General features: G+C 44.3%; 1 long non-coding RNA gene across 2 annotated transcripts in view; it reads left to right on the forward strand.

Moving 5' to 3' along the window:
• Positions 1-1,729: 1,729 nt before the first annotated feature.
• Positions 1,730-21,843, forward strand: part of LOC146079626 (uncharacterized) — a 518,301-nt gene continuing 498,187 nt past the window's right edge. For both annotated transcript variants that reach the window (XR_014474659.1, XR_014474660.1), the window contains exon 1: positions 1,730-2,028. This is a non-coding gene — a long non-coding RNA (uncharacterized LOC146079626). The remainder of the gene's footprint in view (positions 2,029-21,843) is intronic.

Genomic DNA, 21,843 nt, shown 5'->3' on the forward strand with positions numbered 1-21,843 from the left:
GTGTGTCAACCTCATGTGTGCAACCCAATCCCGTGCAAAGGGTACACTAATTTGTGGTTCCTTCGGTTGGAATGTTTTGGTTGGTTCCCCTGTTGCCCTCTTTCTGCTACCATTACGGTCTGCTGTTCTTGAAGTGTTGGTCATATACTTTTGTTGTGAAGCCACCTGATGTGTTCCTAATGATTCTGCTGTGGCTATGTATGAAATGGCAAAAATTGTATACATTTTTTTTTGTTTGAGAATTATTTGTATGTTACCTTTCTTTTTTGCCATGTGCCAAATAACTAGAGATGTGCAGGTTCTGATTTACTCTGATTTACTCTGATTTCAAAGCAGGATCTTATTGGCTATCCCAAATCACATGACAGTTGTTGACAGTTGATAGCCAATAAGATCCTGCTTTGAAATCAGAGTAAATCAGAGTAAATCAGAGCCTGCACATCTCTACAAATAACATGCAAGAAAAATCATATGTTTTCCACCAATTTAATAAATGTTCTTTTTACCCCCAAATGTGTGCTGTTATTGCTGAATGTAAAAGTAAAATTATATTATTGGTACCAATTTGTGTCCATTGCTTGCAGTGTAAATGTGGGTAAAATAGCAAACATGCAGTGGTGTTTTAGCTTATATTTGTGTATTTATTAATGCTCCATTTAGGCAGCAATGCTTCCAATTGAAGCAATGAAAAGAGTGTAATTAATGACAAATGAGTAGAGGAGTGGATTGTATTGTGTTCAGCTGACAGTGCTTCAGGTGCGGGCGTACTAATTGGGTGAACCGAATGCCTAGCACATGAACAAGTGGTCTCCGCAAAGTGAAACTTGCTTATGAAGACCGCATATTTCATGCGTGTTGGTTCGTTTGCAGTCGGTGTGCTGTCCCAATGCACGCCTACCACAGCTAGTGCACTCCCTTGTGTACGCTCATATTTACTCCCAGTTTTTTCCCACTTTGAAACCACGCCCTTGTGTAAGTCCGAATGACGCCCATATTACGCCCATATTACGCCCATATTTCCAGAGTCAATTCGGTGGACATTTCTGTACGGTATTAGTGAGAACGACTACGGAGACCATGCGTGGCACATGCGCATACTGTATCTGGCACAGTATCAAAAAGCCTTAGCAATATTAACACCAGGTCTAAAGCATGTTCATATGACATGAGTGTGTCAGTGTGAAAGATCTAATGCCACAGGGTGAAGGAGCGCATCAGTGTGATAGAGTGCAGGGTGTGGTATTTCAACAGTATTATAGAGCGCATGTCGCAAGGGTAGGGAGCGCAAGAGTGCAGGCCACAGGGTGAGGGAGCATGTCAGTGTCATAGAGCACAGGCCGCGAGTGAGGGAGCATGTCAGTGTGATAGAGCACAAGCAGCATGGTAAGGGAGTGCATCAGGCTGTGACTTCAAAATCAGGCTTTTCACAGAAACTGTTTTCGCGAGAATTTCTGTTATTCAGGCATCCTAATAATATTGCCCCCCCCCCCCCCCCAAAGTTGAAAAATGTCTAAAAATTAGGAAATATTTCCATTTTTCATTCCCAATCATTTTTCACAGGTTACCCCCCCTCCCCCACCCAAAGTATTGTTCCAACGCTGAGTTTTCATTTGCCTAAAAATGCTAAACTTCTAGTGTCATTCTTTAAAGTGTCCACAAGAGGGCAGTAATGTAGCACAGTACATAACAAACTGCTTTTCATTGCATGAATCAAAAAGGTACAGGAAACAGAAGAATGAGGATGGCAAATCAGTTCACTAGTGGACCCTTTGTTAGCGATGAACAGAATGAAGGCAGGTTGCAATAGAGAAGAATTTTCATATGTCAGTAATCTCACTGCTTGAGTTTGCTATACAGAAGCAAGACGAAACTTGGAAATAAATTGTTACATGTTGGGGAATTCTCTGGGAGAGTTTACCACATAGAAACTACAGTTAAATCTCTCAGAGCCTCACATAGAATCAGTTTCACCATTCTGCAATAAGCAAGAAGCTGTATACTGACCTATTACATGGGAAGCATCAGTTGGTAAGTGTGTTTCTTATGTTATACTGTACTACGTCCTGCAATACAGCATGTCAGTGTGTTGCCTTCTTGCTATCATGCAGTATTACAAGTTTGAATTGGTGACTGCAGTAAGGATGATCTGGGCTTGTAGCCTTGTAAGCTCTTATGGTAATGCAGTGTTTTTAAATGCTAGAACGAATGTGGTGTATCTTCAAGTGTAGCCTATATTTAACTAATAAGTTACGTTCCATATATGCTTGGTGCTATGTGAAAAAAGTTATGTGTGAATATATTGTATACATTCTAAAACCTGGACACAATATTAGGAAAATAAAGTGATTTCAACATTCTATACTGCTATATTGGTAGAGAAGTTTAACACATATTAATGATTAATTCTAAAAATGCTATTTTCCATTAAGCATTCAGTGAACATTTGTGCATGAAATTTCAATTGTGAAATATACATTGATTATTTACAGGTTATTCTATAGAATCATTTTAAACTTTCTGGCTATAGAAAAGCTTTTACACACACATTCAAGGTAAATAGATTGAAACAATGCTACATCATTAGGCAATGCTTTAATGGTCGAGATCTTGTATTGTTTAGGATCAATGACATTGTGTCACTAGCACTAGTTACAACTTTCAAATACCGCAGTCAACAGTGCCATCAGCATTGTCATAATCCATTCTTGTAATGACTATGTGTAAAAATGTCACACTTCAAATGTCAGGAGAGTGAAGTTCTGTCTTGGTCTTTAGCCTGTAGCTGTCTGTTCTGCATGCGCCATCCTGCTAGGATAGGTGGAATAGCACTTGGCACTGCATGCCCCATCCTGCTAGGAAAGGTGGACTAGCACTTATTACACTTGGTAAGTTGGCAAAATAGATGAAAAAAAAACCATACATACAGGTACATACTTAAATATATATATATATATATATATATATATATATATATATATATATATACACACAAACATGCATACAGTTAATATTTATTAAGTAGCAGGTTTTACAAGTGGGGTACCCCAGGGATCTGTACTTGGACCAGTGCTTTTTAATATCTTTATTGGGGATATTGCAAATGGAATTGAGGGTAAAATGTGCCTTTTTGCAGATGACACAAAGGTATGCAACAGGGTAGACACACCAGGAGGGGTAAAACAAATGATTGATGATCTAGGTCAGGCATTCCCAACCACGGTCCTCAAGGCACACCAACAGTGCAGGTTTTCTAGATATCCAGGCTTGAGCACAGGTGACTTAATTAGTATCTGAGGGATTCTGATTAAACCATCGGTGCTGAAGCCTGCATATCACTAAAACCTGCACTGTTGGTGTGCCTTGAGGACCGTGCCTGATCTAGGTAGATTAGAGAAATGGTCAAGAGCATAGCAACTACAGTTTAATGCAAAAAAATGCAAAATCATGCACTTGGGTCTCAAAAATCCAAAGACTACATATAGTATAAATGGCACTATAATGGAAACTACTGAGGAAGAGAGGGATCTAGAGGGATCTAGATGGGACTTAAAAGCAGGTAGGCAATGTAACAAAGCAATGAAGAAGGCAAGTCAGATGATTGGTTGCATAGGGAGAGTAATAATGCCACTGTATAGGTCATTGGTACGACCTCATCTAGAGTTCTGTGTTTAGTTCTGGAGGCCATATCTCCAGAAGGATATAAATACACTAGAGACTGTACAAAGAAGGGCAACTAAAATGGTGCATGGCCTACATCACAAAACATACCAGGAAAGACTAAAATATCTTAATATGTATACTTTGGAGCAGAGAAAGGAAAGGGGGGACATGATAGAAACTTTCAAATATATCAAGAGCTTTAACAAGGTACAGGTGGGAGACATTCTTCACAAGAAGAGGAGCAACAGAACAAGAGGACATGGAGTGAAACTAGAGGGAGGAAGATTCAGGGGATATTTGAGGAAGAATTACTTCACAGAAAGAGTAGTAGATAAGTGGAATAGCCTCCCATCAGAGGTGGTAGAGTCAAATACAGTAGTACAATTTAAACATGCTTGGGATAGGCATATTGATATCCTTACAAAAAAATAAGGATCAAATATGGTTTAAGGCAGGGGTGTCCAAACTTTTTGCGACGAGGGCCAGATTTGGTGAAGTGTAAATGTGTGGGGGCCGACCATTCAGCCTGACATTCTTTGAATCATTAATCACATCAGAATGGTCCCCCACTCTGCCCCCATTCACTCTATGTCCTCCAGCCTGCCCCCATTCACTGTATTTCCCTCAGCCTACCCCCATTCACTGTATGTCCCCCAGCCTGCCCCTCCATCACTGTATGTCCCCCATTCACTGTATGTTCCCCACTCTGCACCCATTCACTCTGTCCCCCAGCCTGCTCCCCTTCTCTTAATGTCCATCAGTGCCTCCATTCATTGTATGTCCCTGTCACAGCCCTCCGGACTCCTAGTGTGACTTACCGGGTCCGGGGGCGCGTGTGGTGCAGGCAGAGGCGGGGGTCTGGTCGGCGGCGGGGAGTGTGTACAGGCTCCAGGGACACGCTCCTAGCCGTCGGCTGTAGATGCAGCAGCAGCACGCTCAGAGCGCGTGCTGCCTGTGTTCCTCTGCGCGGCGGGCACGCGCTCGTTAGGGGCGCGCGTGCCGCTCGTGCACAGTTTTAAAGAGACAGGCAGGAAATTGGCTGGCTTGTCTGCCAGGATAAAAGGAAGTCCCTGACAGACAGCCAGCGCCAGAGTATAGGTTCACATTAGCCTACTCCAGCGTTCCAGTTATCTTGTGACTTCCAGTGTTATTGATCCTTGGCTATTCCCTGACTATTCTCTTGTGTTGCCCCTGTACTTGAACGTGAACTCCCGTGTACCGATCCTGCCTGATTCTGACTCTCCGTTACCCGTCTGCTGCTTTCGCTTGATCCTACGGTTATTGACCCGGCTTGCCTCGACTATTCTCCGCCACGTCATTGTGTACCTGACCTGTTCATTCGGTTCTGATCCGGCTAGTCCTGACTACTCTACGCCACGTCCTGAGGTACCCGCTCTGCCTTCCTGGTTCCGACCCGGTTAGACGGGCACATCCATACTCGCTCCGCACCCAGGCTCTAAAAAGGGAAACCTATCCAGAGGGCCGCGACCGACGTGTCGGAAGCCGCAAAAGCCCAAATCCCAATTGGAGGGGTCACTGGCAGAACACCACCGGCACGGTTAGACTCCGCGCCTCTGTGATAGGTCAAGCCAATTCCCGAGCCTTCAGGGTATTGAGTGCGTGACAGAATACTCTGGCCCAAAAAGGAGTCGAATATGGATCCCGCAACAGGACCATCTCTGAAAGAGCTCCTAGAACACCTCTTAGCGAGAGTAGAGAAGCAGGAGCAAGACCAAGCTCAGATTATGCAATGTCTCCAAACCTTGATGCAACGGGTAGAGTCACCCCCGCCCGGACCTCCTGCTCCAGCCCCGCCAACAGTAACAGCTGGTGCATCATCCCTGCGATTTCCTAACCCGGCTAAGTTTGACGGTAATCCCAAGGAATGTCGTGGGTTCTTAAATCAGTGCCTAATCCAATTCGAAGTACAAGCGGCCTCCTTCCCGTCAGAAAGGACAAAGGTGGCTTATATAATTTCCTTGTTGACCGGTCAAGCCTTATCCTGGGCCTCCCCACTCTGGGAAAGGAACCACGCTGTCGTCAACCAGAGTGCCGACTTCATCACCGAATTCCGCAAGGTGTTCGATGAACCTGGGCAAGTAACGTCCTCCGCATCAGCGATTCTTCGGCTGAGACAAGGAACTCAATCAGTGGGTCAGTACACCGTCCAATTTCGAACCCTGGCTTCCGAACTGGGTTGGAATGAGGAGGCTTTGGTTGCGGCTTTTACACAGGGTCTATCCGACCGAATCAAAGACGAGTTGGCATCTCGTGATCCTCCAGCTTCATTGGATGAATTGATTTCACTGTGTAATCGGATTGACCTCCGCCATCGAGAGAGGGAGAGAGAGCGAGAGCAATCCCGCAAGTTTAGCTTCAAGTTGGCTCCTCGTTTCATTCCTCCTGGGGTCAGTTCAGTCCCAGCACCAGTGACGACTACCAGTCAATCCACAGAGGAACCTATGCAAATTGGGAAGGCTCGTCTGCCAACCGCTGAAAGAGAGCGCAGGTTTAAAAATCATCTATGCCTGTACTGTGGAGAGGCTGGGCATCTTCTTTCTAAGTGTCCTAAGAGGCCGGGAAACGACAGGACCTAACTGATGGCAAGGGGGTCAGTCTAGGTACCATCACATATGCCCCTTCCCGAGCTCCCGCAACCCAATTTACCATTATTGTTACGCTCCAAAGTCAAAATTCCTCCCGGTTCCTCAAAGCCTTCATCGACTCAGGCGCAGATGGGAATTTCATTACCGCTCAAACCGTCAGGGATTTAGAGATTCCTTGCCAGGACTTGACTCCCCCCTTACACATCGTCGGGGTTGATGGTAATCGATTGCCGTTTACCAGCATCCAGACTTCAACTCAACCTGTAATTCTGAAAGTTGGAGCCCTGCATCAAGAGTCCATTCCTTTTTTTGTTCTTCCCTCAGCCGAAAACCCTATCATTTTAGGCCTGCCTTGGCTCCAACAACATTCTCCAGTTATTGATTGGAAAAAGCCTCAGATTCTCGCATGGGGAGAGGAGTGCCATGGGCATTGTATATCTCCGGTTAAGCGCCTCCGGTATGCCCTTCCCGTAATAGGGTCTATGTCGGAAAGCAAAGTGCCCGAACCCTACCGGGCGTATGCCGACGTCTTCAGTAAAAAAGAGGCAGAGAAACTACCGGCTCATCGAGAATGGGATTGTGCCATTGAATTAATCCCAGGGAAGACACCTCCCCGAGGTCGAGTTTTTCCGTTGTCATTGACCGAATCACAAGCAGTGTCTGAATACATTAAGGAGAACCTGGAACGTGGCTTCATTCGTGAGTCCAAGTCACCAGCCGGAGCAGGTCTATTCTTCGTCAAAAAGAAGGATGGGGGTTTGAGACCTTGCATCGATTATAGAGGCCTCAACGCCATTACTGTGAAGGACCGCTTCCCTCTACCACTGATCTCCGAACTGTTCGACAGAATCAAGGGAGCTCAGGTCTTTACCAAGTTAGACCTTCGTGGGGCTTACAATCTGATTCGTATTAAACAGGGGGATGAATGGAAAACAGCATTCAACACCCGAGACGGACACTTTGAATATTTGGTAATGCCATTCGGGTTAAGCAATGCCCCAGCAGTTTTCCAAAGATTTATGAACTCCATTTTCCAAGACCTGCTGAACAAATTCATGGTGGTATATCTGGACGATATATTAATCTTTTCTGAGAATATCCAGGTACATCGAGACCAAGTACGAGAAGTGTTATCCCGTCTCCGTAAATACCAACTCTATTGCAAGCTGGAGAAATGTTCATTTGAACAACCGGAGATGCCCTTCTTGGGATACATTGTTACGAGTACTGAGCTACGAATGGATCCACAAAAACTATCCGCTATCGCAGATTGGCCCCAACCAGTGGGATTGAAGGCCATTCAACGGTTCCTGGGTTTCTGCAATTTCTACAGGCAGTTCATCAGGGGTTATTCTTCGGTGGTGGCACCAATCATCAAGTTAACCCGTAAAGGCGAGAATTCTAAAGAATGGCCAATGGAAGCTAAACAAGCCTTTTCTCTTTTAAAACAGCTCTTCATGTGCGCTCCTATTCTGAGACGCCCAGATCCTGACAAACCCTTTTTCTTGGAGGTAGACGCTTCTTCAGTAGGAGTAGGTGCGGTTCTTTCCCAGAAAGACATTGCCAGCAAGTGGTATTCCTGTGGTTTCTTCTCCAAGAAATTTCAACCAGCAGAACACAACTATGCTGTTGGTGACAAAGAATTATTGGCAATCAAATTGGCCTTGCAGGAATGGCGTCACGTTTTGGAAGGGGCAAAATTCCCAGTGACGGTCTACACTGACCATAAAAATTTATTATACCTCAAAACAGCACACTGTCTCAATTATCGGCAAGCAAGGTGGTCCCTGTTTTTTGACCGATTCCATTTAATTATAACATACCGACCGGGAGACAAGAATGTCAAGGCAGACGCTCTTTCCAGAGCTCACGGTTCCGCTACGTCAGAGGAAGTAAGTGACCAAAAACTCATTCTGAAGCCCTCCTGTTTCATCGCAGCCACCAAGAGGATCAAGATTCCTCCCGGTAAAACATTTGTTCCGGCAAAGTCCAGAATCGGTCTCATGCAGTGGTTTCATGCCTCCCGGTTCACCGGCCATGCAGGGTTCAGCAAAACCTTTGAATTCATTAAACGCGACTACTGGTGGCCATCCCTAAGGGTCGATGTCAAAAACTTTGTGGCAGCATGCAGTGCCTGTGCTCAGCATAAATCCGCTACTCAAGCTCCAGCCGGGTTGCTCCATCCTCTTCCTATTCCTCATCATCCGTGGGAAGATATTTCGATGGACTTTATAGCGGATCTACCATCCAGTCAGGGCTACAATACCATTTGGGTAGTGGTGGATCGCTTTTCCAAAGCAGCTCACTTCATTCCTTTAAAGGGTCTTCCTTCTGCTCCTGAGTTGGCAAAAATTTTTATCAGGGAGATTTTTCGTCTTCATGGTTTCCCTCGTAGTATCGTTTCTGATAGAGGAGTCCAGTTCACATCCAGATTTTGGCAATCCTTATGTGCAGCTTTCAATATTAAGCTTAATTTCTCGTCAGCTTACCACCCTCAAAGCAATGGACAGACGGAGAGGGTAAACCAGGACTTGGAGAAATTTTTGAGAATTTATGTGTCGGCAAGCCAAGATGACTGGTTATCTCTGCTCCCTTGGGCCGAATTCGCTCATAATAATCTTCTTCATGAGTCATCAGGGTTCTCTCCATTCTTTGTTCAAAATGGATTTCACCCCAAGCTACCGGAATTCTTCTCCAAAGGCAATGAGGCTCTCCCAGCAGTGCAACACACAATTAAAAATTTTCAAAACATCTGGACTATGGTAAAAAAGAGTTTGAGGAGGACCTCTGACCGCTACTGTTGTTCCGCCAACTCAAAGAGAAGAGAAGCCCCCAGGTACAAACCGGGAGAGAGGGTCTGGCTCTCTACCAGACACCTGCGTCTTAGAGTTCCGTCCATGAAATTGGCCCAAAGATTCATCGGTCCGTTCACCATCCTTCAAGTGATTAATCCAGTCGCTGTCAGACTCAAGCTTCCCAAATCGGTGAAGGTCCCTGATGTTTTTCATGTATCTCTCCTCAAGCCTCTAGTCATCAATAGATTTTCCAAACTCAGGCAACCTCCATCACCCATCGTGGTAGGGGGTCATGAAGAATATGAGATCCACCGGATTCTGGATTCCAAAACATCTAGAGGGGAGGTGCAATTTCTCGTTGACTGGAAAGGGTACGGCCCGGAGGAACGCTCTTGGGTTAAATCTTCTGAGATTCATGCTCCCAAGCTATTACGAGAATTCAATTGTAAATACCCCACAAAACCATTCTTAGGGTGTTCGGTGCCCACCCCTAGGGGAGGGGGTAATGTCACAGCCCTCCGGACTCCTAGTGTGACTTACCGGGTCCGGGGGCGCGTGTGGTGCAGGCAGAGGCGGGGGTCTGGTCGGCGGCGGGTGTAGCCGCGGCAGGGAGTGTGTACAGGCTCCAGGGACACGCTCCTAGCCGTCGGCTGTAGATGCAGCAGCAGCACGCTCAGAGCGCGTGCTGCCTGTGTTCCTCTGCGCGGCGGGCACGCGCTCGTTAGGGGCGCGCGCGCCGCTCGTGCACAGTTTTAAAGAGACAGGCAGGAAATTGGCTGGCTTGTCTGCCAGGATAAAAGGAAGTCCCTGACAGACAGCCACTCCCATTCACTATGTACCCCACTCTGCCTCCATTCACTGTATGTACCCCAGCCTGACCCTCCTTCACTGTATGTCCCCCACTCTGCCCCCATTGACTGTATGTCCCTCTGCCTGCCCCCTCCCTTCTCTTTATGTTATACAGCCCCTTGTGTGAGCTAGAGGATGGAGAGGCAAAGCAGGAACTGCAAGGACAGGAGATGATTGGGCTCCCGCTGCCGCCCTCCTCCACTGTGCATGTTACGGGAGCAAGCTTCCCCTTTGCAGCCCCCCTCCCCAAACACTGCTGTCACTGTGATTGTGGAGTAGGGTGATATACGATTGCAGCAGCGGTAGGACACCAAACACATCTGACTGTGGCGGCCGGCACCTCTTCACTGCAGCAGACAGCAAGGTAAAGGCACACTTGCCAGGGCCCCACCTTGTGTCCTGTGCTGTGCTTCCCACATCTGATGCTCTGCCCGCTTCCAGCTGGAGGCTGCGGGCCGCTTGAAATGACAGCATGGGCCGCATTTGGCCCCCGGGCCTGACTTTGGACATGCCTGGTTTAAGGTAACATGTTTTAAAAAGGGGCAGACTAGATGGGCCAAGTGGTTCTTACCTGCCGTCAAATTCTATGTTTCTATGTTTTAGACCTAATAATTAAAATTTCTAATCACAGCAATAAGAAATAAAAAATCCCAGAAAATATGGAATAGTAAACTGATTGTGCTCTGCATTAGCGGTTTGCTGACCTCCGGATGCCTAATGCCACCTGTAGTCTCTTATTACATCTAGGGGATACGTTTTTTTTGCATACTGTATGTCCCCAAAACAGTTTATTTATAAAAGGAAAGTTTCCCCTAGCTATTACTTAAAGGGCATCAGCAGATTTCCCACACAATAACATTGGTAAATATATAATAGTAAACCTATGCTTTGTATTTTTATTATCATTAATGACTGCAAAACAAATCACTTTGTAGTAACTAGGGATGCAAATCCTGGGGCATTATTTAAATCCCAGGATTGGCCTCCCTAATAGAGAAAAATGCCCATCCCCCCAAACTGGCTGTCCCACACATTTACTCACATAGATGGCAGGTGGTGCAGCCCGGAGCGGCTGAGTGGGGTTGTAGTAGTGCGGCCGGAAGCGTGTGCAGCAAGACCTCTCACCACATCTCATTGCGCAGAGCCACACAGCCAGAGACGAGAGCAGCAACTGAGCATAGTAACATGGGAATCAGCAACTTCAGAGAGTGAGATTGCAGTGTAAAGGCAGCAACAGCAGGCGTGGAAGAGAACCAGGAGGATCCCCAAAAGCAGGATGGGAGGTGTGAGTCTTAGGAGAGGACAGGCATGGGTGAGTGGTAGGAAACCACGCGAGGTGGAATGTCCCTATGTGAGAAGAATCCAGAAGAGATCCCAGTAAATAAACTCTAGAAGTGAAATTTAATATGATGAGAGATTCAGAAAGTGAGAGATTTGGTAAGAAATCTCCAGTTTTTTTTAAAGCAGCAATCATTTACACCGCAAAACCAGTTTGATTTTGCAGTGCAAATGATTGCCTCTTTAAAAAAATTAAATACAAATAATTTGTTACATTTATAAATGTACTTTAGAATCCAGTCTATTATTAAGTGGAAAATTAGCATACTTAAATAAAATAGCAACAAACAACACATATACACCCATACACATACACAAGGGTGTAACTATCATTGGTGCAGCTGCTATGGGGCCCAGAGCTGAGAGGGGCCCATTTTGCCTGTCAAAGTTACATGTGCTGTATATATTTTTCAGCATTAGGTGATAAATAAGGGGCCCTTACACGCTTTTGCTATGGGGCCCACATGTATCTAGTTACGCCACTGCACATACATATACACATTTATACATATACATTAGGGCGGAGTGAAAAAACTGAAATTGAGAAATTCAAAATCGGCTAGTGTGGAAAAGTTGTGACTTGACTTGAATAAGAAACATGCAAAAGCATTTTGATCTGAGTCAACATCTTCTGTTCTGGCAAGAGGCCTGAAGTTTCACTTTTTTGGTGAAAATGACGAAAACTATGAAGATGCTCCGATCTAGTTAAAATTATGTCAGGATGTCTTAGAGTGGTTCATTAATATACTTTAGCATAGTAAAAGAGAGTACGAGCTTGTCCTAGTGCAAAGTGAATGACTTTGGTGGGAGAAAAAATCCCTAATAATTGACCCATTTTCATGGTCACAATTGTGAATATTGTGTGTTTTCTCCTGAACGTGTTTATAATAGAAGAAGCACAAATACTTTAAATGGAATTTCGGTGACACTGTTTGAAATATAACACTGCATAATAGCCCTTAATCAGACCTGATCCCAGTACAAATTTGTTCTCAAAATGGGCAAAACAAATGCTGCATTGCAGGTGGGGCAGATGTAACGTGCTGAGAGAGTTAAATTTGGGTGGGGTGTGTTGAAACTGAAATCTAAATTACAGTGTAAAAATAATGCAGCCGGTATTTACCTTGCACAGAAACAAAATAACTCACACAAATCTAAAGGTGGCCATACATCTACAGATCGATTGTCAGATTGGGCCGGTTGGAACAAACAGCTGGTAATATCTGAATGACAGTTTTTCAGCATTTCAAAGCAAATGGTCAACTGTCATTTGCTCTCATCTTTTACCGGGATTTTGTTCCAACCAGACAGATCGGACAATAAATCTGTAGATGTATGGCCACCTTAAATCTCTCTGCACATGTTACATCTGCCCCACCTGCAGTCCAGCATTTTTTTGCCCATTTTGTGAACAAATTTGCACTGCGATCAGGTCTGATTAAGGGCCATTATGCAGTGTTATATTTCACACAGTGTCACTGAAATACATGAAATTGGATTTATGCTGCTCTCTTTGCAGTGCATATACAAAGATAGACAATCCTGTGTATATAAATAAGAAATAACTGTTGCAGTCTGTTATTGAAAAACAGTAACTGTTACAATAAGTATTACAAGTAAGTGTAAACTGTCTAATGTATCATTTTACATATCACTTCTGTTTATTGACAGAAAAACAGTGTTGCATCCCCTATACTGGGAACATGATTGGGCTGCATTACAGCCCAATTTAACTGTTAAATACGTTGAAGTGTATTATGATGTAATAAATTGTAAGCTTGCAGCAGGGCCCTCTAACCCCCAAGTCTGTCTGTCATTACCCAGTTTGTTTTATCACTGTCTACTATTGTAAAGGGTAAAGGAATCTGCTGATCTATATAAGAAACTGTAAATAAATAAATAAACAAATACATCTAATGTTTTGGGGAAAAAAAACAAGAACATTGATTCAAAAAATAACAGGTTAATCATTCTATTAGTGGTGTCCAGCAGTACATATATGCCAATCACTGTGTTCATTTCTAGGCAGCAGGGCCGTCTTAACAGCAGTGTGGGCACCTGGGCAAAGCAATGCACTGGGGCCCTTACCCATTCTCCCCTCCTAGGGGTGGGGGGTGGTATCAGCAGCAGCTTTGATGTCCCACGGGTGGCAGGGGGTGCTCTATCTTCCATTCAACATGTAGGACCTGGAGCAGTAACTTCTGCTAATTACTCCTTTACTGCACAGGTGGTGGGAGGGAGAACACTAAAAAGCGGAAGGGGGCACTGAACTGAATGAAGGGTCCCTTGTAAATGACTTCCAGGGAGGTAGGGGGTGTTTTATACACAGGGGACGGTTGGATAATGGAGTGGGCTTAATATTCGTAATTTTCCGGTGGAAGGGCAGCTTGTTTGACTGCAGATATCGCCATTATCTGGAAATAGATTTCTTAGCCTAGTATAAAAACCTAGAGTTCCAACTTTCAGTAGGTGCTGGGATCTTGGGTATCAGAGATCAGGAGCCAGAGCAATTCATTGACAAAAATATAAAACTACACCAGACATTTGGAGCTGGAGCAGGCACTGGCTGCTTGAAGGCTGATATCTCTGGTTCTGGGCATGATAGAGACAAGCCGCTAGTGTCAGAGAGAACCTGAGAAATATGACTGGAAATTGTAATTAACAGGTCGGATGTGGACTGCTGCTTTGAAGTTGGATATCTGCAGTTCCCCAGGGCCGATTTTCAAAATTCTGGTATCCCTGGAAAAAGGGGATCCTCAGCTATCAACATAGAGCCCTTATACGCCTGGGGCCCCCGGGCAAGTGCCCATTAAGCCCATACAAAAAGACAGCCCTGCTAGGCAGGATTGATCAGCAATACTTATTACAGCATAATGCACTTTAATGTATTTAACTGTTAATATATTGGCTTATCTTTGGCATAATTATATGCTGTAATGCAGCTGCAGGTGGGGCAGATGTAACATGTGCAGAGGGAGTTAATGTGGCCATACATCTACAGATTTATTGTCCGATCTGTCTGTTTGGAAGAAAATACTGGTAATGGATGAGAGCACTTTGCTTTGAAATGCTGGAAAACTGCCAAAAACTGTCATTCAGATATTACCAGGTATTTGTTCCAACCAGCCAGATCTGACAATCGATCTGTAGATGTATGGCCACCTTTAGATTTGTGTTGAGTTATTTTGTTTCTGTGCAGGGTAAATACCTGCTGCATTATTTTTACACTGCAATTTAGATTTCAGTTTCAACACACCCCACCCAAATTTAACTCTCTCAGCACGTTCCATCTGCCCCACCTGCAATGCAGCATTTGTTTTGCCCATTTTGAGAACAAATTTGTACTGCGATCAGGTCTGATTAAGGGCTATTATGCAGTGTTATATTTCACACAGTGTCAATGAAATTCCATTTAGAGTATTTGTGCTTCTTCTATTATAAACACGTTCAAGAGAAAACACACAATATTCACAATTGTGACCATGAAAATGGGTCAATTATTAGGGATTTTTTCTCCCGCCAGTCAGTCACTTTGCACTAGGACAAGCTCGTACTGTTTTTTACTATGCTAAAGTATATTAATGAACCACTCTAAGACATCCTGACATAATTATAACTAGATTGGAGCATCTTCATAGGTTTCGTCATTTTTTCCTAAAAGGTGAAACTTTAGGCCTCTTGCCAGAACAGAAGATGTTGACTCAGATCAAAATGCTTTTGCACGTTTCTTATTCAGGTCAAGTCACAACTTTCCCACACTAGCCGATTTTGAATTTCTAAATTTCAGTTTTTTCACTCCGCCCTAATATACATAGATATATACATATACACATATACACATATACATACATACTTATATGCATATACACATATACATGCATACACACACATTATGCATACATTTGCAAACATTCGCATGTACATAAATGTATATACTATACTTACAGTGGCGGACATGACGGTGGATTCTCTCTAGCAGCTCAGGCTGCCTCCTCCTTAGGTCCGACCATCGCCGCTCGAGCTGAGTGACGGATTGTCAAACCCCCGTACTGCGCCGGATTTTGCACATTATAGGCCACATTATAGGCGTGTAATTTACGCCGTCCTTACCCTGCACTTACACCGTACTTATGCCGCACTTACTGTACGCAGAACTTTCGGTGGGAATTTCAATCAATCCTTCCCCTTTAAAATCCAATGAAACCAAGGTAGGAAAAAAAGGGGGCTGAGTCTTCACTATATATATAGCTCACCAGCTTCAATGCACAATTGCTGCTAACATGCCAGACTCTGGGTCTGTATCAAGCTCTGAGAATGAGGTCATTCTTGCAAAGCTACAATCCATGACAGAGGCTATAGAGAGGAAGGCAGAGGAGCGGGGGAGGAGGAGAGAGAACCGCACCCAAATGAGCCAGCCAGACCAAGGGACCAGCTCACCAGGCCCAAGTGCTATGCCTCAAGCAGGGCCAAGCAACCAGGCAAAACAAGATGTGCCATTGCTTGGAACATCTCAGAACCAGCAGGTGCATGGTGAGGTGACTGGTCGCCCCAGGAAATGGGGTGCATCATCTAGGAAGTGTGCTAGCCAGGATCCCACCAAAAAAGCCAAAAACCCAGCATTTCAGGAGCGAGAATTACTGATTTTGGTCCCCCGAGCACGGGAATGGATAGAGTTAAGCAACAGGAAGCTGATCCCCTCTGCGAATGACAAGAGTTGGGATTGAATTACAGATGAAGTCAATAAGGTGGCACCACTGCAGAGGGATGTGAAGTCTGTGAGGAAAAGGTAAGTGTGATGTTTCTCCTGATATATACTTGTGAGAATATGGTAAATTTGTCTATAGTATTTAAAATATATAGGTGTGTTTGTAGATATTTAGAAAACTTAAATTACACATGTGAACGCATTCATAGAGGGGAGTGCTCTGCTAGAGGTGAATAGATTTCCTAAATAGAGATTTAAATTTCAGCATCTGTGATAAGCAACATATATAGGTGACACCTGCACCATTGGTGTGAGATGAGTTGTGGGCCGCTTTTGATGTCATGTGAAGTATGTGATGGGTATTCCATAATTGTGGGTCTCAAATGTAGTATCAGAATAATGTGTCATTAGAATCCTCTTACTAAAACATACAGATATATGTTGTTGCCGTTATCCTTCAATAGAGTTAAATATGTGATAGTGTGATGCTTTCTAATGGTTACAGAAATGTGTGACCTGCAAATGTATACAGATACATACTATACCAGCCACAATAACAAATTAACAGTAGTCATGCTGTGTAGTAGCAGAGTCCATGAGATATGTAGTAACTAAACATACTTTTCTGTTTTTTTTAGGTGGACGGATTTCAAATCGGACGATGAGGAAGATGAGTGATCGCTATATTCATAGCATGACCACCGGGAGTTGCCCTATGCCCTCCAGCCTGGAGTGTACCACCCTTGAGTCCGAGGCCTTAGATGTCATCGATGAGGTCGAGGTCAGGGGGTATCCAACATGGATAGTGAGCTCCCGGTGGAGGTTTTTGCTGCTGAATTAATAGGTAAATTTGGAAACTGGATTGTTGTTGGTAAGATACATTGTTTATTGATGTGATAGTGACATTATTTTTTCTCCATCGCTGAGGTTTAGACTCCTGAATCTCCCGAAGCTTCCTCTTCATGCCCACCACTACAGAAGCCTCCACCACAGGCTCCATCACAGGCTACCACACAGGCTGAGGATCCTGCTGCTAAATACCATCTTGCAGCAAGGGGTGGAGACTGGGACCCGTCATGAGCGTCAGCTGGCATTGGCGGAGAAGCTGGTGCCTGCCATGACTACTATGTCATAGCAGTTCAGCCGCCAGAATGACAGTCTGGTGGCTGCCATTAACAACCTGGCCCAGCAAACCAGCTGCCAGAATGAAATTCTGGTGTACCTAGCCACCTCAGCCAGGGCGCTTGTGGCGGGCCAGGCAGCAATCCCATCAGCTGCCCCTCCCAAAGCTGCACCACCACCTGCATCATAAGCCGAGGCTCCTCAGCCCAGTGTCCGAAAAGGAAGCAAACCTGCTGCCCCAAAGCCCCCACCATCCAAGGGGAAAAGAGGAGGTAAGAAATTATGTGGTGTCACCTTATTGTCTTTGTCTGTGGTTTGCCCCAAATCTTGTCCTTTGCTCGGGTGGGCCACTCCCTGTATGTGAACTCTATTCATTCCCGTACAAAGGGTACTACAATCTGTAATTCTCACTCTTGAAATGCTGAGTATTGGTTTGATGGTGTGGATCCTGGCTAGCATTATTCCTGGATGATGCAGTTTGGATTCTGGTGTGGCCTTTGATTTCACCATGCACCTGCTGTGTCTCACATGTTCCATGTAATGGCACTTTTTGTTCTGTCTGGGTGCTTTTTTACATTAACAGTCTAATTATTATTTGCATTCTTATCTAAAAAATATTTGAGCTGTGATGCTTAACAGCAATAAATATTATTTTAAAACATTAAATGAATGTGTTTGATGTTTTGTGTTTCATTGTGTAACATCATTACATTATTTGTGTGTACATACACACCATTGAGTATGCTGTTGAGTGGATGTAGTGATGGCTTGATCATGGTTGCCTAGCTGACCCTCTCTATGAGGGGTGTTGTGTGAAATAGAGTGGCCCTAAGAGAGGCACCTATGTACACACTACCTGGCGCTCGGCAATTCCAGTATTTTTAATTTAGATAGATCAAAAAAGAGTTTACATATGGAAATCCTTCAGCTGCAGCATACACTCCCGTGAGCCCGTCATGCGCACAGAGAGAGAAGAAATGGATAGGGGGGGTAGGAGTGAATTGCGCTGCTGATTATAGATAATTATACACTAGGTGACCGTATAAAGATGAATGCAGGACACACTGTAGCCTTTTTTATATATAAATTATTTCTATGAGGACAAAAATGTTTGGGTCCAGCATTTACCAGGTAATTTATGATTGCCAGCACCTGTAGTGAGCTACTTAATAGCTGAGAAAGGTGTTTCAATGCAGGTGATGTTAATCATACATTACCAGTTAAGTCCTGGAACAGAGCATTGGCTCCCTCATGGAGAGGGTCAGGTAGGCAACCATGGTGTTAATGAGACATTTGTAAGAGAGGAATACATATGAGTCCTCCCTTCCCATGTTTGCAAGATATATGTTTTGTAAATAATGTGCTACCTGGCATCTTACATACAGAGTGTAAAAAATAAAATTAGGAGCAGATATCCTATTTAAACATCAATGTCCAAGATCAATTTTTGTAAGAATCATGGGCAAAATTGTGTGCATTAGCAGAACACATTAAACAAACATTGCAAGTAGAAAAGGTGAAACAAAGACACATTGTTGCTGTTAGACGTGATTGAGGTGTGTAAATAAATAATGTGAAGTGTATGTTTGTGTTGAGGTGGAAAAGTTGACACATGTCGACTCCTATCAATATTGTATCCTTTTTTCCGAACATGATAAGCACATTAAGGGTGTAGATGGTTCCAAAAAAACTAAATTTCACTTATTGCAACATGTGTATCTGGAGTAATAAAACATAAAAATAAACCTACCTTGAAATGGTGACAAGTGTAGAAAGAGAACCTTCCTATGTATTCCTGGGCTGTGTATGGCTTGCAGGTACTGAAATTAGGTATTTAACTAAATGGCCTGCAGCATTGGTTAATATTGCAATCAGGTGGATGTAATTTACTTGTATTTGGCGTTAATTAGCAGATCGAGGGCGTCCGCACTCAGGCGGAAACTCTAAGAGTGGTAATGAGCACTCTTTGGCGTCCGACTGTTTTGGGCCAAAAATGCACCGTACGCTGGCTGATCGACGCGGTTGCAGTTTTAGTGCACATCCCTGTGTACACCCAGGTATACGCCCAGTTTGGCCCACTTTTCTGGCCTCTCCCCTAAAAACGCCCACATCACGCCCAACATTTTTTGATCGGAGCGGTCCCTGCTTGAGTGTTGTGCTGTCGCCGCACATGCGCATAGCGAATGGTACGTATGCGCAGAAGACAAAAACCTCCGTTCTGTCCGCCCGCGGTCCGTCCACATCAACCAGAATAAAGGCCTTAGTGTGGGCGAATGTTCCTCAAGGTGATCTTGTGTATACATGTTTGTAGGTTAATAAATGTATAAATTTTATTCAATCTGTTTGTGGGTGCGAACTTCAATCCTTTTTGAGAGGACAATCTTTTCTGTATATGTAAGGTGGTGTTTGCTTAGGTTGGGGTCTCATTGACACCTTTTTCTTTTTCCTTCATTGTTTTTGTTTTTCTTTCCTGCTTTTCTTTCTTAAACTTGACCTTATTTTCCTTCTCTGTTCTCTATAACCCCTGTGTTTTTTTCAGATAATATACTGATTTTTGTATGTTCTTCTTCTCTTTGATTCCCTTTTTCTACTTTGTTGTTAATCTGATTTATAAAGGTGCAGGCATATGAATCCAGATCTGCCTGATCTTTCTCTTACACCATTATTGAAGCTCTCTCTAAGTAGGATGGAAGGAAAGCTACTGAGTAGCTAGAAGGGCACTGGCAAGGGGTGCTCTGTCAAGCAGCTACCAGTAAGACTGAGTAGGTCCCAATAATGAGCTAAAAACAGAAGAAAAATGAGGTAGCGCTAGGACCAATAAGGAGTTTTTAGTTGAAAAATTAACATTTATTGGTACACATAAAATATTAATAAATGCAAAATAAAATATTAAAATGAAGATATAGTTAAAAGCATTTACAAACTCCTCATTGGTCCTAGCCCTACCTCATTTTTCTTCTCTTTAAGTAGGGTACTGTTATCATGTATTTTCTCTGATCTTTTCTTATCTCTTGTAGTGTACCTCTTCTACTTCATTGATAAGCTCTATGGTGTGTTCCATTTGCTTGTTATTGTACATCTTGTTTTTTTCTTCCTGATGTCCACTCCTTCCTTTCCCTACTTCGTTTGGCAGCTTCTTTATTTATTCTTTGTGTGTATCCATCTTTTTTTCTGTTGTTATATGCATAGCTTTGCCTTTGTGGTGTAGTATCTTCTTTTCTTGATGATTGAATGTCCATTCAGAAAATCTTGCCCGATTTGCTCTTCTCCTGGAGATATCTTGTATATATATTAATTCCATATAGTGTGAGCTTTCATTCTCTCTGTGGATGAGGTGTTTTTTTCTTGCCAGTTTCTATTATAATGTTCATTATCTTGTTGATCCCTCTTGTTGATTTTCTCTTCTTTTCAATTACTTCTTCTATTCTCCTCAGTCTGCCGCAGACCTACCATCCCACCAACATACATCCATATATTTAGAATGTACTCCACCATTGAGGAACAATTCATTCTTTAGGCAATAGAGTGAACATAGCACCAAAGGTGTTCTTCCATGAATATAGCCTATCATATATATTATTTCTAAAAGGTCATTTTTCGTGACACTCCATTTTTCTCCCTTCATACTGTTAGGATCTGAGAGTATCCCCGCCAACCCTAACTCCGTTGTCTCAAGCTGGAATCGACGGCTGTGTGCAAGGCTAGGCTTCACCTGGGCCCGTCTCGGCTGAAGGGTGAATTAGGTCCGCCCCACTCCGCTACAGGCAGGTCTTATGTATGGACAACACGTCCGCCGAGGCCAGGAGAGGACAAGGGGAAAACTAGCTAGAACCAGCAATGGCGGGGAAGCTCAGAGCCCCTGCGGAATGGTCAACACAGGAAGATGGCGACACAGTGGTAGATCCCCTAATGACCTGACTACGGGGAGTACAGGTGGACACAACAATGCGTATAGGTCTTATAAAGTAATATCAAAAGACTATAGGGCCTAGATGGAGTAACCCAATAGAAAACAGCAACAATGCTAAAAGCTGGTACCAATAATAAGAACAATGATATCCAATATATATATACAAGAGTAAAGGATATATATTTGGGAGGTCCCCCGAGGGCGTCCCACCGGGACTCACAATGAGACGGGTGTCTCAGACAGGGACACACAAGGACCACGGCACCACTGCTTCCTTCCCAGGTATGGAACACTCAAGATGGTGATAGGTTCTCAGGATATAAGCAGCTGGTGTCTCAGGAAACAGACGGTGCAGCAGAACAACGACCCACAGGAAGCCAGACACGACTCAGCAAGACAGAATGGAGACCAGGAAGACTAACTATATGCGGCGTCGGTCTGAGGTCAGGAAAAGGTATATAAAGGGGCCTGGACCAATCAACTAGAGCGGGGACCGGCCTCTAATTAATTACCCCCCATGTGTGCACTTATTTCCCGCCTGCCGGCGGCTACCTGGCGTCTCCGTTGCCTAGTCAACCGCTGCGGCAGCGGGGAGACAGGAGCCGGTCTGCGTCGCGGTTGCCTGTCGACCGCAGCCGGAAGTTCGGGCCCAGAAGTACGCTGACGTCCCGGCTGCTTAGCAACAGTCGGGACGCATACTCCGGGACCCGACGGAGCGTCAGGGAAACTGACGCAGCGGGTCCCAACAGAACCCCCCCTCCCCTTGAGGAGGGGGTCAATGAACCCTTAACGCCAGGTTTCCCAGGAAACTGTTGGAAAAAGGCTTCTTTTAACCTAGGAGCATGGAGGAATTTCTCC

This window comes from Crinia signifera, chromosome 5, assembly GCF_055691185.1.
Source record: "Crinia signifera chromosome 5, ASM5569118v1, whole genome shotgun sequence".
Taxonomy (NCBI): domain Eukaryota; kingdom Metazoa; phylum Chordata; class Amphibia; order Anura; family Myobatrachidae; genus Crinia; species Crinia signifera.